Here is an 18,650-nt window from a genome sequence, read left to right on the forward strand (position 1 = left end):
AGTGTGCAGCAGTGTATGTGCGTGGTAAAAAAAAAAAAGAAAAAGAAAAAAAAGCCCTGCAATTGCTTAAGAAGTTTCATGCCACGTAATCAAAATATGTTGTTGGTATCTCATGCTTAACTCTTATTTATTTATTTATTATTATTATTTTTTTCATTTTTTTAGTATTGTTATCCAAGAGCACGAAGATAACAAGTTATGAAATAACTACCGTTGAAACCTTCCTGGGCTCCACCTTGATGTTTATACGCCATCGAAACCGTTTATAAGGTCATTATCACTTGGACGAAGTGGAAATAAAAAAAATTAGCCAGACGGAAAGCTTTTACGGGCATTAGAATGTTTCAACGGTTCTCACTGAATCCCCACTATATCTTCTTTGCAGCCCACTTTAGTTTTGGAACCACCTCATTTTTTGTCTAATATCCTAAAATGAGCTCGCAAAATGGATGAACGGATAGATTTCTTACTTACATGACGGTGGCCCACCCAACATTCTTGTGCAGGAACTTCCAGCAAAAGGTTTTGGCAGGATTACCCGCATCCAAAGGATTCCCAAAAAAAAATCACGGTAGCAAGTAAACTCTATGAGGTAGACCATGATTTATATATTTGATCCACTCCATCCATCCATTTTATTGGATAATTTTAGCACTTGAGCCCAAAAATCAAGCATATCCAACACTCAAATGGATCACACAACAGGAAACAGTGTGAATTGAATATCTACCGTTGAAAAATTCTTGGGGCCACATAAGTTTTGGATCAAGCTTATTTTTATGTTTTCCATTCATCCATGTCTGTATGATCTTATGAATAGGTTGGATGACAAATAAACATCACTGTGGGGCCTAGAAAGGTTTCAACGGTGGAAATCATTATTCTCACTGTTTCATGTGAAATGATCTGCTTGATCTTTGGATATGTGTCATTTTGGGATCAACCCCTTAAATTATTTGGAAAAACATATGGACGGTGTGGATAGACCATATACATTCAGGGTGGGCCCAACTGAGTTTAGTTAGTACGCAATCCGATTTCAAAAATCACGGTTGCCCACCTAATCTTGGTTAATAAGTAATCTTGGTTAATACGCAAGAAATAGGCCTGTAACGGTCGTCTCTCCACCGATTACATTCCACTTTCTTTTTTCGTTCTCCCGACTCGGTCTTAAGAAGTGTCTCTCCTCTCCTCTCCTCCTCCTCCTCCTCCTCCTCCTCTCTCTCTCTCTCTATCTTTCTCTCGCTCTCTCTCTCTCTCTGCTTTTTTCTGGGGTTTCGGAGCTCTCTTGATCGATATCGGTCGATGGCCCACCTCTCACCTTCCCATCTAACCTCCACAACCTCGAATTCGACGGATGTTACAACATCATTTGCCTCTCTGTTGAATCCTTAGTTTCCATCTCCTCCTTCTCCCCAAATGATGCAATACAACTAATCCACAAATTCAATTTTGTTTCAACTCATGTTGCTAACCTAACCCCTCTCCTCCCTCTCTTACCGGTCTCCTCTCGTCCCATGAAACCCTCGATCTCTCTCCTATCTATAATGGCGATGATGGTGAGAAGATGATGATATGATCTGGTCCGTTAGTCTACATTTTCATCGCAGCCAAACCCCGGCAACAACTGCCAGGTCATCTCTCTCTCTGGTCGAATGTCCTTTAATCTCCTGTTCTCTGATGTGCGATTCAAGGATTTCTAGGGCAGATAGATGTATTTTGTTTCTATTCTTTTGATTTGATCTATTGATTGGCCTTTGGAAAATCGATTCTCCATCTATATTCTCCACTAGGTCATCTCTCCATCTGTATTCTCCATCTATTCTTTGGGTTTTGGGGAAGTTGGTTTCAAAGGCATTTAAGGATGTAGATGGTGATTCGAGTGCCAGGTCCACCCGATTGTGTGGAAAGCAAGCTATGCTGGACATCTTGCTAGAGCGGTGTCGGGATGTTTCAGCCTATTTGAGGAGTATGGTTCTTCGGGTGTGGGTAGAACTATGCGAAGAACATGCTGTTTCAATTGGTTTGTGGAACGAGGTTGCTTCGGTTGCTTCTGGGAGATTGGAGGATAAGAGTGCATTCTTGAGGAAAGCGACATTGAATCGACTCATCATGATGTTGCAACATAACCCGTTTGGTCCACAACTTCGCATTGCATCATTTGAAGCGCCCTTGGAGAAATACAAGGAGAAACTGGAAGAGATGGAACCCAATGCACCTCCTGAGAGCGTTTTTAGATGGGATACCTTCAAACAATGAGATGTGTGAAGCAAATGGAAAGGTTTATCAGGTTGAAGTCAGAGCAGCATGACAGTGTTACTGATAGTTGTTTGCCTGGTGTGAAAGATGGGGTCAACAAGGATTCTTCCACGCTAGATTTTGGGAACCTAGAGCAGACCAGGGCCTTGGTTGCATCACTTGAGACATGTTTGAGGTTCTCAAAGTGCATATCCTCCAGAATGCCAACTCTGGTCCAACTGTTGGCTCCATCTTCTACCACTGATGTTGAGAACACGATTCTTCTTTTGCTGATGAGGTGCTGACAGTTCCAAATTGATGACTCTGAGGCCTGTCTCCGGAAAATGTTGCCACTTGTAAGCATCCTCTTTGATTTGTGTTATAATTCTTCTAGACTTCCAAAGGAATCTTGGCAAGCATTTAAGGGTGTGTTTGCATTGGATTTCTATATGTATTTTCGCAGGACAAGTCTATCCATGCAGCTGTTGAGGATGCATTCATCACAATTTATTTGACGAGAAACCCTACAGAAACTGCTGCAAATCTATTGAGCATTGCTATAGAATCTAGTATCGGCGATCTAGCAGCTCTAGAATTTATAGTTGGTTCCTTGGTATCTAAGGGGGATATTTCTACAAGTATGGTATGTTTATTTGATTGTCATAATTTTAGGTGCTGCTTCCATCAATATGATTCACTCACTTTACTATGGAAGTTATGCATTGGTGTTCTTTTGGCATTCTTTGACATGAATAGTTAGACACTTAGACTAAGAACTAAGAGTGCTGATTTCTGCACTCTTAAGGGCCTCTTTTTTTCTTTTTTTTTTTCACCAATTACCATGGTAATGTAAAGAAAATGTGCAATAATTACAAATTGCTTTACCTGTCTCCTGACAACATCTGCATTTGACCACTGATTGTTGTGGTAAATTGAAATGATGGCATGTTTTTTTACATTGCCTGAATGTCAAATCGCCACCAAAATACACTGATGTTGCTGTTTGGATTCGAAATTTTTACAGTAATTACATATTGATTGAGATCATTTTAATGGATAGAAACCTTTGACATGATTGGGCCATTTCAGTGGATCTGAACCGTTCATATGATTTGGCTCATTTGGTGATCCAAATGCTTGAGTTGTGCTTTTTAAGTGATCCAAACTCATCATATGATTAAGGCTACTTTCAATGATCGATGCTAATGGATATGTTAATTTAATCTATATTATTCATATTATTAAGATCAATTCTCAGTGATCAACATTGCTAATTTTGTAGAGCCCTCTTTAACTTTACAAACAATTTTAATGATTGGGCCTATTTTTGTAGATCCTTCATTATTGCTTCTAGTTTAGTTAATTGTGGTGATTCGGTCCTTTATCTTATTTTTGCTTCTTTATTGATCCAAAATCATCATATGATTGAGGCTATTTTCAATGACCCATGCCAATAGATATGTTAAGTTGATCTATATTAATATATTATACATATTATAGAGATCAGTTCTCAGTGATCCATACCGTTAATGTTGTAGAGCCCTCTTTAACTTTACAGACAATTTAAATGATCAGGCTTGATTTCATCAATCCTTCATCTTATTGGATCCAACATAGTTGGTTGAGGTGATTCGACTCTTGGGGGATGTACGCTGATGAATTTTCCATTTTTAGAGACTTTGGTTCAAGAGTCGGCTATAGTTGGTCCATTTTATAATTCAAGCTATTTTAGTGATCCACACCATTCGTATTAAGGCATACACTTAATGAATCTATCAGTGAATGTCCCATGAACCAAAAGTTATTAATGATTCAAATTTTGCTAATGATTAGGCTCATTTTCAGTGGCACAAACCTTTGATGTACTTGAACCATTTTAAGTGATCTCAATGGTTCATATGCTTAGTCTTGTTTTATGTGATCCATACCCTTCATATGATTCGAGTTTTTTTCGGTGATGTAAACCCTTCATTAGTTGAGGCCTTTTTTAGTGATCCAAACCAGTTGGTATACTTATGCATCGTTTCACCAATCCATTAAGTTCATCTTTTGATACATAAGCCTCTATTCGTTAATACAACACTTAATATTTTGGGGTTGTTTTCAGTGATCTAAACCCTTCATTTGATTGGATCTAGATCAGTTTGATGTAATCAGATATGTTGATTGGATCTAGAAGCCATTTTTAGTAAGTTGGACAAATTGAGATATTGAAATACGTAGATGTTTTGTAGCTGTAATTGGATGCAAAATGCACCAAAATTCACCGAGGTAAGAGGAATCTAGATGTTGAATATTGGATGCCATACTATTGATATGTTTAAGTATGTATTCAATGGTCAAATTAGTTAGAGGTGTATTCAATGCCATACTATTGATATTTTTTTTTCTTTTCTTTTTAGAGACTTTGATACAAGAGTCAGCTACAATGGGTCCGTTTTTTTGTGATCCAAAATTCTGTTTCACGGGGACCATTTTAGTGGATATGAACCGTTCATATGAGTTAGTGATCCCGGCTCATCTTATGATTAAGGCTATTTTTGGTGACCAAGCCAATCGATTTATTAAGTTGATCCATGTTATTCATACGATCGAGGTTGGTTCTCAATGATCTACATTATTAACATTTCAAGGCCCTATCAATTTTATAAACCATTCAAATGGTTGCACCTATTTTCTATTATCCAAACCATTGATAAGATTGCCTCGTTACCATGATCCAAGCCATTAATAAGATTGATTCGTTACCATGATCCAAACCATTAACAAGAGTTCTTCGTTACCATGATCCAAACCATTGATATAATGGGGCATGTGCTTAGCAAATCAATTAGTGCATTGCTTGCCCCAAAGTCGTTAGTGATTCAAGTAGTACTAATGGTTGGGCTCATTTTCACTTTTAGTGAGAAAATCCATTGATGTTCCGGGCCATTTTAAGTGATCCTAGCCGTTCATATGTGTGGCTTGTTTTGAATGACCCATACCCTTTGGGTTGGAGGATTATAGCATTTTATGCCAAACCATCAATATGTTCAGGCCCATATTCATTAATCTAGTTAGTTGAACTGATTTAGCCCTTGGGAGGAACAATGGTGACTTTTCTCTTTTTAGAGACTTTGGTACAAGAGTTGGCTACAGTGTTTTTTTTTTTTTCTTGTTGTCTAAAACATAAAGTATCAGTAGGACCATTTCTAGTGATCCAATCTATTTTTATAATTTGGTCTAATTTGAAATTGTCAATGTGGGGGCTCATTTTATTAAATTCAAACTGTTTCAAATGTTTGAACCGTATTTAGTAAGCTAAATTCTTGATATGGTTGGGTTTCTTTTTTCAATGATCTAAACTCTTCATATGATTTGGCCCATTTCTAGTGATCCAAACCTTTAACATGCTTGGCCATTTCAATGGATCAAAACCTTTGACGTGCTTGGGCCATTTCAGCGGATTTGAACTTCTTATATGATTCGGGCCATTCAACGATCCAAATGCATCATACGATTTGTGCTACTATTAGTGATCTAAACTAATCACATGATTGAAGCCTCTTTCCATGACCCATCCCAATGGATATGTTAAGTTGATCCATCTATTCATAATATATGAGGTTGGTTCTCAGTTATCCACATCGTTAATTTTGTAGGACCCTCTTCAGTTCTATACGAAATTCAAACAATCATGTTTCTTTTTACCACGATCCAAATTCATATGATTTGGCCCATTAATAGTGATCCAAATCTTTGACATGGGCCATTTCGATCGATAAAAAACATTGACTTGCTTGGGCCATTAAGTGGATCCAAATTGTTCATATGATTCGGCGATCCAAACTCATCATACAATTGAAGCTGCTTTTCATGATCCTAACTCATCATTTGATTGAAGCTACTTTTCATGATCCTAAATCATCATATGATTGAAGCTGCTTTTCATGATCCATGGCAATGGATATGTTAAATTGATCAATGCCCTAAAATTTGTAGTACCCTCTTCAGCTTTACAAATAATCCAAATTGTTCATATTATTTGGCCCATTTCTATCGATCCAAACCTTTGACATGCTTGGGCCATTTCAATGGATCAAAACCTTTGGCGTGCTTGGGCCATTTCAACGGATTTGAACTTCTTATATGATTCGTCCCATTCAGCGATGGAAATGCATTATATGATTTGTTCTGCTGTTAGTGAACCAAACTAATCATATGATTGAAGCCTCTTTCTATGACCCATCCCAATGGATATGTTAAGTTGATCCATCTATTCATAATATATGAGGTTGGTTCTCAGTTATCCACATCGTTAGTTTTGTAGGACCCTCTTCAGTTCTATACATAATTCAAACAATCATGTTTCTTTTTACAACTATCCAAATTCATATGATTTGGCCAATTTCTAGTGATCCAAACCTTTGACATGGGCCATTTCGATGGATAAAAAACATTGACATGCTTGGGCCATTAAGTGGATCCAAATCGTTCATATGATTATGCTCATTCAGCGATCCAAACTCATCATACGATTGAAGCTGCTTTTCATGATCCCAACTCATCATATGATTGAAGCTGCTTTTCATGATCCATGGCAATGGATATGTTATGTTGATCCATGCCCTAAAATTTGTAGGATCCTCTTCAGCTTTACAAACAATCCAACTGTTCATATGACCTGGCCCATTTCTATCGATCCAAACCTTTGACATGCTTGGGCCATTTCAATGGATCAAAACCTTTGACGTGCTTGGGCCATTTTAACAGATTTGAACTTCTTATATGATTCGTCTCATTCAGTGATCGAAATGCATCATATGATTAGTGCTGTTGTTAGTGATCTAAACTAATTATATGATTGAAGCCTCTTTCCATTAACTATCCCAATGGACATGTTAAGTTAGGTCCATCTATTCATAATATTTGATGTTGGTTCTCAGTATTCCACATTGTTAATTTTGTAGGACCCTCTTCATCTCTACACACAATTCAAACAATCATTTTTCTTTTTACCTTGATCCAAATTCATATGATTTGGCCCATTTCTAGTGATTCAAGCCTTTAACATGGACCATTTCGATGAATAAAAAACATTGCCATGCTTAGGCCATTAAGTGGATCCAAATTGTTCATATGATTTGGCACATTCGGGGATCCAAGCTCATCATACGATTAAAGCTCCTTTTCATGATCCAAACTTATCATATGATTAAAGTTACTTTCCATGATACATGGTAATGGAGATATGTTAACTTGATCCATGCGCAAAATTTTGTAAGACCCTCTTCAGCTTTACAAATGATCCAAACTGTTGATACGATTTCACACATTTCTAGTGATCCAAACCTTTGACATGCTTGGGCCATTTCAATGGATCAAAGCCTTTGATGTGCTTGGGCCATTTCAACGGATTTGAACTTCTTATATGATTTGGCCCATTCGGCCCATTCAGCGATCCAAATGCATCATATGATTAGTGCTGCTGTTAGTGATCTAAACTAATCATATAATTGAAGACTCTTTCCATGACCCATCCCAATGGATATGTTAAGTTAATCCATCTATTCATAATATATGAGGTTGGTTCTTAGTTATCCACATCGTTAATTTTGTAGGACCCTCTTCAGTTCTATACACAATTCAAACAATCATGTTTCTTTTTACAACTATCCAAATTCATATGATTTGCCAATTTCTAGTGATCCAAACCTTTGACATGGGCCAATTCGATGGATAAAAAACATTGACATGCTTGGGCCATTAAGTGGATCCAAATTGTTCATATGATTCGTCTCATTCGGCGATCCCAGATCATCATATGATTGAAGCTGCTTTTCGTGATCCTAACTTATCATATGATTGAAGCCTCTTTCCATGACCCATCCCAATGGATACGTTAAGTTGATACATCTATTCATAATCTCTTAGGTTGGTTCTTAGTTATCCACATCATTAATTTTATAGGACCCTCTTCAGTTCTACACACAATTTAAACAATCATGTTTCTTTTTACAACGATCCAAATTCGTATCATTTGGCCCTTTTCTAGTGATCCAAACCTTTAACATGGGCTATTTTGATGAATAAAAAACATTGACATGCTTGGGCCATTTAGTGGATACAAATTGTTCATATGATTCGGCACATTCGGCGATCCAAACTCATCATACGATTAAAGCTCCTTTTCATGATCCGAACTTATCATATGATTAAAGCTACTTTTCATGATACATGTCAATGGATATGATAAGTTGATCCACATCGTTAATTTTGTAGGACCCTCTTTAGTTCTACATACAATTCAAACAATTATGTTTCTTTTTACAACAATCCAAATTCATATCATTTGGCCCATTTCTAGTGATCCAATCCTTTTACATGAGCCATTTCGATGAATAAAAAACATTGACATGCTTGGGCCATTTAGTGGATACAAATTGTTCATATGATTCGGTACATTCGGCGATGCAAACTCATCGTACGATTAAAGCTCCTTTTCATGATCCAAACTTATCATATGATTAAAGCCGCTTTTCATGATACATGGCAATGGATATGTTAAGTTGATCCATGTGCTAAATTTTGAAGGACCTTCTTCAGCTTTACGAGTGATCCAAACTGTTCATATGATATGGCCCATTTCTAGTGATCCACACCTTTGACATCTTGGGCCATTTCAATGGATCAAAACCTTTAACGTACTTGGGCCATTTCAGCGGATTTAAACTTCTTATGTGATTCGGCCCCATTCTGTGTTCCAAATGCATCATATGATTTGTGTTGTTGCTAGTGATCTAAACTCATCATATGATTGAAGCCTCTTTCCATGACCCATCTCAATGGATATGTTAAGTTAGATCCATCTATTCATAATATTTGAGGTTGGTTCTTAGTGATCCACATCGTTAATTTTGTAGGACCCTCTTTCAGTTAGATATGCTATTCAAATAATTAGGTTTCTTTTTACAACGATCCAAATTCATATTATTTGGCCCATTAATAGTGATCCAAATATTTGACATGGGCCATTTCGATGGATAAAAAACATTGACATGCTTGGGCCATTCAGTGGATCCAAGTCGTTCCTATGATTCTGCTAATTTGGCGATCGACACTCATCATACGATTGACGCTGTTTTTCATGATCCAAACTCATCATATGATTAAAGCTGCTTTTCATGATCCAAACTCATCATATGATTAAAGCTGCTTTTCATGATCCATGGCAATGGATATGATAAGTTCATCCATGGCCTAAATTTTGTAGATCCCTCTTCAGATTTACAAATGATCCAAACTGTTGATATGATTTGGCCCATTTCTAGTGATCCAAACTTTAACATGCTTGGGCCATTTCAATGGATGAAAACCTTTGACGTGCTTGGGCCATTTCAAAGTATTTGAACTTCTTATATGGTTTGGCCCGTTCAATAGTGATCTAAATTCATCATATGATTGAAGCCTCTTTCCATGACCCATCCCAATGGATATGTTTAGTTGATCCATCTATTCATGATATATGAGGTTGGTTCTCAGTTATCCACTTTGTGAATTTTGTAGGACCCTCTTCAGTTCTATACACACTTTAGACAATCAGGTTTCTTTTTACAACGATACAAATTCATATGATTTGGCCCATTTCTAGTGATCCAAACCTTTGACATGGGCCATTTCCTTGGATAAAAAACATTGACATGCTTGGGCCATTAAGTGGATCCAAATTGTTCATATGATTCGGCGCATTCGGTGATTTAAACTCATCATACGATTAAAGCTGCTTTTCATGATCCAAACTCATCATATGATTAAAGCTACTTTTCATGATCCATGACAATGGGTATGTTAAGTTATTCCATGCCCTAAATTTTATAGGACCCTCTGTAGTTTTACAAATGATCCAAACTGTTAATATGATTTGGCCCATTTTCAGTGATCACCTTTGAAAAGCCCAAGCTATATGTCCCAGAGGGGGGGTGAATAGGACAATGCCAAATAAAAACTAATAACAGCGGAAATAAAAAGAAAATGATAGCCAAAGTAAATCACAATGCAGTAAATTAAAGAAACCTCAAAATTCAGATCTTGAGAGATTGATACAAACGTTGTTCTAAGGACAACCTTATACCAAAAACAGAGTTTATGGTAGGACAACCTTATTTCTAGAAAGATCTTTGTATCAAGTCTCAAATCGAAGAGGAATACAAAAATAAATACAAACTGAATTGAAATAACTTGTAATTAAAAATGTATTGTTCTAGGGACAGCCATACACCATAAAAATGGCAGGGCAACCTTGCTGGAACAACTTTCAAATGAAATTGAAAATCAAGCTTATAAAGGAATAGCAGAAAATAAATTCTAAGCTATTACAACATTCTCACAAAGCTTGAAAATAATTACAACATTCATCACCATACATACATCCCACAAAAAGAATAAAAAATTAGAAGAATAAAACAATCAACCACAACACAAGGTTTTATAGTGGTTCGCCTGTGTGTTCACCAACTGTTAAACAACAGCCACACAAAAAGCTACTCCACTCCTAATATCCTCACACAGGGGATATTAGCGTTCACTAAAAATAGGTTTTCCCAGGTTCACCCAAAACCCTTACAATTGTGTCTTTGTATGTGGGCTTACACAATTAAAAAAAACCCCACTTCTGAGTTTTCCTGGCTTTCCTCAGATAACCAATATAACAAGATTTTTCTGGCAAATCTTGAAAGAAACCAAAATAATAGAAAGGAATTTACAATATGTAAAATACCTGAATATCTCCTTCGTTGTAGCAGCCCGGTAGAACCAAATCAAAGTAGATGATTGAATGTCCAAGTTCAATGTCCAGTACTCGATTACAATGGTTCTAATTCTAATAGATTTTAAATTAAACCAAATAGGGCTTGCCTTAATTGATTTTGATTCCAAAGAAAGGGAATAACAATTCCTCTTATCAAATCAGATTGGAATAGCAGAAACAAAATCAATTAAATAAAGCTAAGGAAAGAGAATATTAAATAAGCACACTTAGCTTAGATGGAGCACAGAATTATCTCTCAGAAGTTCGACGAAGATTGACTTGAATACTTTAATTAATTCGATAATTTCTTCTAAGATTCGTGCACTATTTATAAGTGAGAAGATCGGGTCTTCGACTGGTCTAGAGTGCTCTTCGACTAGTCGAAGCACTAACAGATATTTGAAAAATCCGGCGGGATATGCTCTGACCGTTCTACGACTGGTCGTAGGTCTCCTACGACTGGTCGTAGGTTTCCTTCGACTGGTCGTAGGTCCTGCAAATCTTCGCTGGACTTCGAGTCGAAGATTGTACGACTGGTCGAAGAGCGGTCGACACTATTCCTACGACTGGTCAAACAGATTCCTGGACTAGTCGAAGGCTAACAGATTTTATCCGGAATTTGTAACAAACTCACGACTGATCGAGGATTTTCTTAGACTGGTCGAAGCAAGTCTAGGACTAGTCGAAGAAGGCCTAGGACTAGTCGAAGAACAGACCAATCACATGTAAAATAAACATTCGGTTTATGTATCCGAAATGACCTACTTCTAAGGTCAACCTATGGTCAATCAAACCTCAACCATGAAGTATGGACATTGAAACATTAGGAACAAGAGACCTTGAAGTATGAGCCTTGAAGTCTTGATGTAGATCAAACCTTGATGTAGCTCAATCTTGAAAGTGTACAATACTGCCTTGAACTCTTCTTGAAGTCTTGCAGCTTGAGTCTTGTCTTGTGAGCAGTTCTTTCATTCAAGATCTTGAGTCTTGTCTTGTGAGCTTTGCTTGTTGTGAGCTTAGCTTGTTCATGAATGTTGATCCTTGAAAGAGCTTCACTTAAGCAAGTTATATATAACATAACAGTGATTTTGTCATCATAAATTTGACAACAGACAGGGATATAAACTATAGCACTTACAATCTCCCCCTTTGTCAAATTAGTGACAAAACACATAATCAAGATAAACAAGAGTAAAACAACTGGTTAATACCTGCAAATCAATATTCAACATTCAACCAGTTTCAACCAGTTTCATTCAACAAGATCAAACATATACTCAAGATCAAACATATACTCAAGATCAAACAGATACTGCCCTTTACTCCCCCTGAGTAACATAGCCAATGCTACTCCTCTCATAATCACATTAAGAACAAACTATTCTCCCCCTTTTTGTCACAATATGACAAAGGAGAACTAAATAAAGGAATTCATGAGAGTAAACATGAGGAGATAAGCATAAAACATGAATATAGCAAAAGAGTGATAACATCACATAAATATCCAGTATGAAACATAGATAATATCAAACCCAAGGTCAGTCAAATGCTAAGTTAAAAAGTTATTACATACCGAAAGTCTCATAAAAACTAGTCAGAACTAGAACTTGAAGATGGAGCAGGAATAGAGGGATCAAGTTGGTGCATGCCTTTGTTCAAGCGCCTGAGATATTTGCGCATGTACTTAAATTGCAAATCATGAGCAACAGACATGTTTTCCAACTTAACATTTATATTCTCAACTTTACCCTCTAATGCACTCAGACGTGCATCAACATCACATGGTACAAAATCTGGATCATTTGCTGAGTCAGAATCCAGTTCCTCAAAAATATCATCCATATTAATATCAACACCAGCTTCTTCAAGACCACCACCACAACCACCACCTTGTTCAGGAAGCAGATCCAACTTCATCTTATTGATATTTGTATTGTTGAAGATCAGATGATGGATTGGTGCTTCATCAACAGGCATATCGACTAACATATGAGTAGCCAATACAGTCATAAAATAGGCAAATGGAATGTCACTATGACCAAGGTGGAGTCAAAACTGAATAATGAAATGACAGATTAAGGATGGTAAACAAATCTGAGTACCATTTGAGATAGCATGGATAACACGAACCATAAACGAAGTCAAGTCAGATTTATTACCCGAACGAGGATACAGATTAGACACAAAGATTCTGTGGAGAATTCTGTATTTGGGTAACAAATACCTTGCGGGGAGCGCATTCCCTTTTTGAGTCCATTGAACATCCATATTGCACAAGTCTCTAGTGAGCATGCGTTTTTCAGCCATAGAGGGTTTATCAGTTAAGTTATGAATTGGAATACCCTCATCATTCACAGGAATTTCCATAAGGGCTGAAATTAAATGACGATCAACGTCAAATGGCCCTTCTCTAGTAGAAATTTGAAAAGTTAAATTATCCTGTGAAAATGCACTAATACATGTAAACATGGATTGGGCAATGGACCGGTATGCAGGCCCACCCCAATGCAATAAGTTAACCCAACCTACAGCTTCAAGCATAGGAAGGATGTCAAATGGAGTAATGTGATTGACATCAATAGGATATTCAACGATAACCTTACGAGATCTAATGTCCCTAACAAATGATGGATCATCATTGGGAACAAGAAGATGACGTTTAGATATAGGGGTCGATCTGGAGGAAGAAGAAGGACCACGTGAAGTAGTTTTTCTACCTCTAGAAGCCATTTGCAACAAGGATTTAAAGGAATAAAGAAGTTGCAAAGGATTGAGAAGTGGGTTTAATCAAAACAGATTTTTCACAACTCAAACCCCAAATCTCAATGATTTTCAAAATAGAAAGCTTCGAGAGAGAAAAGGAAGCAATCTTGACACAAATCTGGAAGAAAAATGGGATTTGGAACACTAACCTTAAAGGACTTAAAGGATGGGTTCGACAAGTCGAAGCTCGGCTCCAAGGAGAAGAAAGAAGAAATGAGGAAGAAAGTGAAAAATCTCCAATTTTAAGTGAAACCCGTGTTCCACGACTGGTCGTGGGTACGACTGGTTGTGTATACTCACGACTGGTCGAATAAACCCTAAAAAATTCAATTTTCTTACAATTTAAACAAAAATTGAAATTCAATCTAGCAAATATATACAATATTATACAAGAAGGCATAAATTATCAATTTAAAATGCACATGCCAAGATCAAATTTCACCTTTTTGAACCTGCTTTTATCAAGAGGTTTTGTGAAAATATCAGCACGTTGATCTTCAGTAGGAATATATTATAGAGATATAACTTTTTCTTCTACTAATTCCCTTATATAATGAAATCTAATGTCAATATGCTTAGTACAAGAATGCTGAATAGGATTTTTTGAAATATTTATCGCACTGGAATTATCACAATGTAATAACATAGAATCCTGTTTAATTCCATAATCACTTAGCATTCGTTGCATCCAAACAAGCTGTGTACATGCATTACCAGCTGCTATACTTCAATTGTTGAAAGTGATATAGAATTTTGTTTCTTACTAAACCAGAAACTAGACAATTTCCAATGTAAAAACAACCACCACCGGTTGATTTTCTATCATCTAGATTACCAACCCAGTCAGCATCCAAGCTAATTGAACATTGGTTTCATGAGGATACCAGAGACCGAGATTTACAATACTTGCGACATATCTAATAATTCGCTTGACAGCAATCAAGTGAGATTCTTTTGGATCAGATTGATATCTTGCGCAAATACCAACACTTAGAGAAATATCAGGTCTACTAGCAGTTAAATATAACAAACTACCAATCATACTCCGATAAAGTTTTGAGTCAACATTTTTACCATTAGAGTCTTTTGATAGTTTCAGGGTAGTACTCATAGGAGTATCGAAATTCTTGCCATTCTCAAATCCAAATCTCTTGATTAGATTCAAGGCATACTTAGATTGAGAAATGAATATTCCTTCAGGTTGTTGCTTTACTTGCAATCCAAGGAAATAAGTCAATTCCCCAACCATGCTCATTTCAAATTGTGATTTCATCAAATCTGCAAACTCAGTAGTCAAGTCAGTACAAGTTGATCCATAAATGATATCATCAACATAAATCTGTACCATTAAGATATGATCATTATGTTTTTTAACAAACAAAGTTTTATCAACAGATCCCATTTGAAAATTATGACTTAAAAGAAATTTCGTTAGTTTCTCATACCATACCCTAGGTGCTTGTTTTAATCCATAAAGTGCCTTTTAAAGCCGATATACATTATCAGTATTTTTTGAATCTTCAAATCCCATTGGCTGTTCAACATAGACTTCTTCATGTAAATCGCCATTTAGAAAAGCATTTTTCACATCCATCTGATAGATCTTTATCTTTCTAAAACATGCAATGGATATAAATAGTCCGATAGATTCAAGACGTGCTACTGGTGCAAAGGTTTCATCGAAATCAATCCCTTCAATTTGAGTATAACCTTGTACCACCAGTCTAGCCTTGTTTCTAATTATATTTCCACATTCGTCAGACTTATTTTTGAAAATCCATTTTGTTCCAATGATGTGTTTATCTTTAGGTCTTGGTACGAGATACCAAACATCATTTCTTACGAATTGGTTGAGTTCATCTTGCATCGCAACAATCCAGTTCTCATCAGCCAGAGCTTCTTTTACGTTAGATGGTTCAATTTGGGATGTAAAACATACATAATTACATATATCCTCAAGTTGTCTACGGGTGCGAACACCGGTGAGAGGGTTTCCAAGAATTTGTGTGGTTGGATGATCTTTAACAGTCCTCAACTCAGAATCAGTCTGATTCGATGAAGTATCGGGTTTATCAATGATTAGTACTTCATCATTATCTGAATTAGAAATTGGTGTGTTTAAATGATCATCAATGACAACATTAATGGATTCTTGAATCACACCAGTCCTTTTGTTTAGGACCCTATAAGCTTGACTGTTTAGAGAATATCCTAGAAAAATACCTTCATCACTCTTCGTATCGAACTTTTCCAAATTTTCATGATCACGTAAAATATAGCACTTGCTGCCAAAAACTCGAAAGTATTTAACAGTAGGCTTTTTATTGAACCACAATTCGTAAGCCGTTTTATTATTATCTTTGTTAGTGTATACTCGGTTAATAATATAGCAAGCTGTGTTGACTGCTTCAGCCCAAAGATTTTTAGAGAGCTTCATGCTATTCAACATGACATTAGCCATTTCTTGAAGCACCCTATTCTTTCTTTCAATAATTCCATTTTGTTGTGGGGTTTTAGGAGCAGAGAATTCATGTAAAATTCCTTGGTTGGTACAGAACTTCTCAAAATTGCTATTCTCAAATTCAGATCCATGATCACTACGAATTTTATTGATTTGAGAAGATTTTTCAGTTTGAATCCTTTTGAGAACTTTTCTTACTTCTTCAGGGGTTTCAGATTTGTCCCTTAAGAAGACTACCCAAGTGAATCTGGTAAAGTCATCAACTATTACCAAGATATACTTTTTACCACCACGACTTTCCGTTCTGGTAGGTCCTATCAGATCCATGTGGAGAAGTTCGAGTGGTCTAGATGTGGTATTTGAATTCACCTTTTTGTGTGAGTTCTTTGTTTGTTTGCCTATCTGGCACTCACCACATATTTTATCTAATTTCTGAAGTTTGGGTAAACCTCTTACAAGTTCTCGTTTGCTCAATCGATATAAATTTCGATAATGTACATGTCCAAGACGTTTGTGCCATAAGTTAGTCTCGTCTGTATGGACCATGTAACATGTTTGATTAGATGAGCCGGATTCACTAATAATATAGCAATTTTCAGACGTTCTATGTCCAGTTAATATTACAGAACCCTTATTGTTTAGTATTTCACAGCTTTGATTAGAAAACCGAACATTATGGTTATTATCACATATTTGTGATATACTAAGCAAGTTGTGCTTTAGGCCTTCAACGTATAAAACATTTTTAAACACCGGAAGATTAAAAAGTTGAACCGTACCTTGGCCTATAATCTTGCAGTTGCTACCATCACCAAATGTGACTAAACCATCAGTCATATCTTTCAGATCGGTGAATAAAGCTTTATCACCTGTCATATGCCTGGAGCATCCACTGTCTAGGTACCACTTTGAATGACTTGTTGCTTTGAAAGCAGTGTGAGCAACCAAGCAGGTGACTTTAGGAACCCATTTCATAACTGTTTTGGGTTTAGGAACATAGTTGGTCTTCTTTTGTGTACATTTGTAGGAATGACCTATAGAGTTAGATTTTAAGAGCTCCTTGAGTAAATCAACTATCTTTTCAGCTAGTGGATTTCGTTTCTGATTAAAGTTGACATGGCTGTTTCTAGGTTTTTGAAAAGTTTTTGAATTTTTAGAAAAATCTTGATAAGTACTTTTCCCTTTTGAGTTTGAGGACTCTCCTTTAACAAACATAGGAGGAGTATACTTTTGTTTAGGAGGTAAATTTTTATCATAGCCCAACCCGGATCGATCGCCACATTTTCTTGATCCGGATAAAAGTTTCTCTAACTTTGGATCACCTTGGGCATATTTCCATGTGTCCTTTAAACTCAGAAGAGAAGATACTTCTGTTTTAAGATTCTCAATTTCAGATTTTAAATCAACAATTAGTGAGTTTTTGAATTCCAAATCGCATTTTGATTTTTCAAAACAATCTGAAATTTGTGATTTTTCTAAGACAAGTGATTCAAAACAATTTTTGAGTTTAGAAAACTTTTCTTTTTGAATTTTAAGTTTGACAGCAATTTTACAACTTTCCTTATATAGGGCATTGTAAGCGTCTTGAAGATCATCTTCATTTTCACATTCACTATTCAGATTTTCTTCACTTGTAGAGTCATTATCTGAAAATGTGAATTTGGCTAGAGTCATAAGAGCTTTAACCTCATTGCCCGACTCAGTTTCAGAATCTTCTGAGAAGAACCTTCAGAATCAGATGATTCATCCCATGTAGCCAACATACCCTTCTTCTTGGGTTTGTCCCTTTTAGGACATCTATTTGCTAAGTGCCCATATTCTAGACATTGTAACATTGACTATCTTTCAAAGATTTTCGAGATTTGGGTCTAAACTTCTTTTTATCATTTGAATTTTGAAAATCAACCCTTTTCTTGCTTTTGAAAATCTTGTAAAATTTTTTAGCTAAAAGAGCCATATCATCTTCTGAATCAGAATTTTCTTCTGAATTACATTTAGAAGATTTTAGTGCGATAGATTTTGCTTTAGGAGCTTTAAAGTTTAACTCGTAGGTTTGTAGTGAATCAACTAGTTCTTCAACCCTCATATTATCCGTATCACGAAGTTCCTGGATCGCGGTTACTTTAAAATTGAACCGTTCAGGAAGTGAGCGTAGTATTTTTGCACACACTTTACTTTCTGGGATTTTATCGCCAAGACCCCACATTGAGTTTACAATGTCATTCAATCTAGTGTAAAAGTCCATAAACATTTCATTTTCCTCCATATGAATTTCTTCAAATCTGGTTGTGAGGAGTTGGACTTTAGATTTTTTGACAATTGTAGTACCCTCGTGTGTCATTTCTAATATATCTCAAGCTTGCTTTGCAGTATCACAGGAAATGGTTCTTTTGAACTCATCCG

Source organism: Magnolia sinica, chromosome 12 (assembly GCF_029962835.1).
Source record: "Magnolia sinica isolate HGM2019 chromosome 12, MsV1, whole genome shotgun sequence".
Lineage (NCBI taxonomy): Eukaryota > Viridiplantae > Streptophyta > Magnoliopsida > Magnoliales > Magnoliaceae > Magnolia > Magnolia sinica.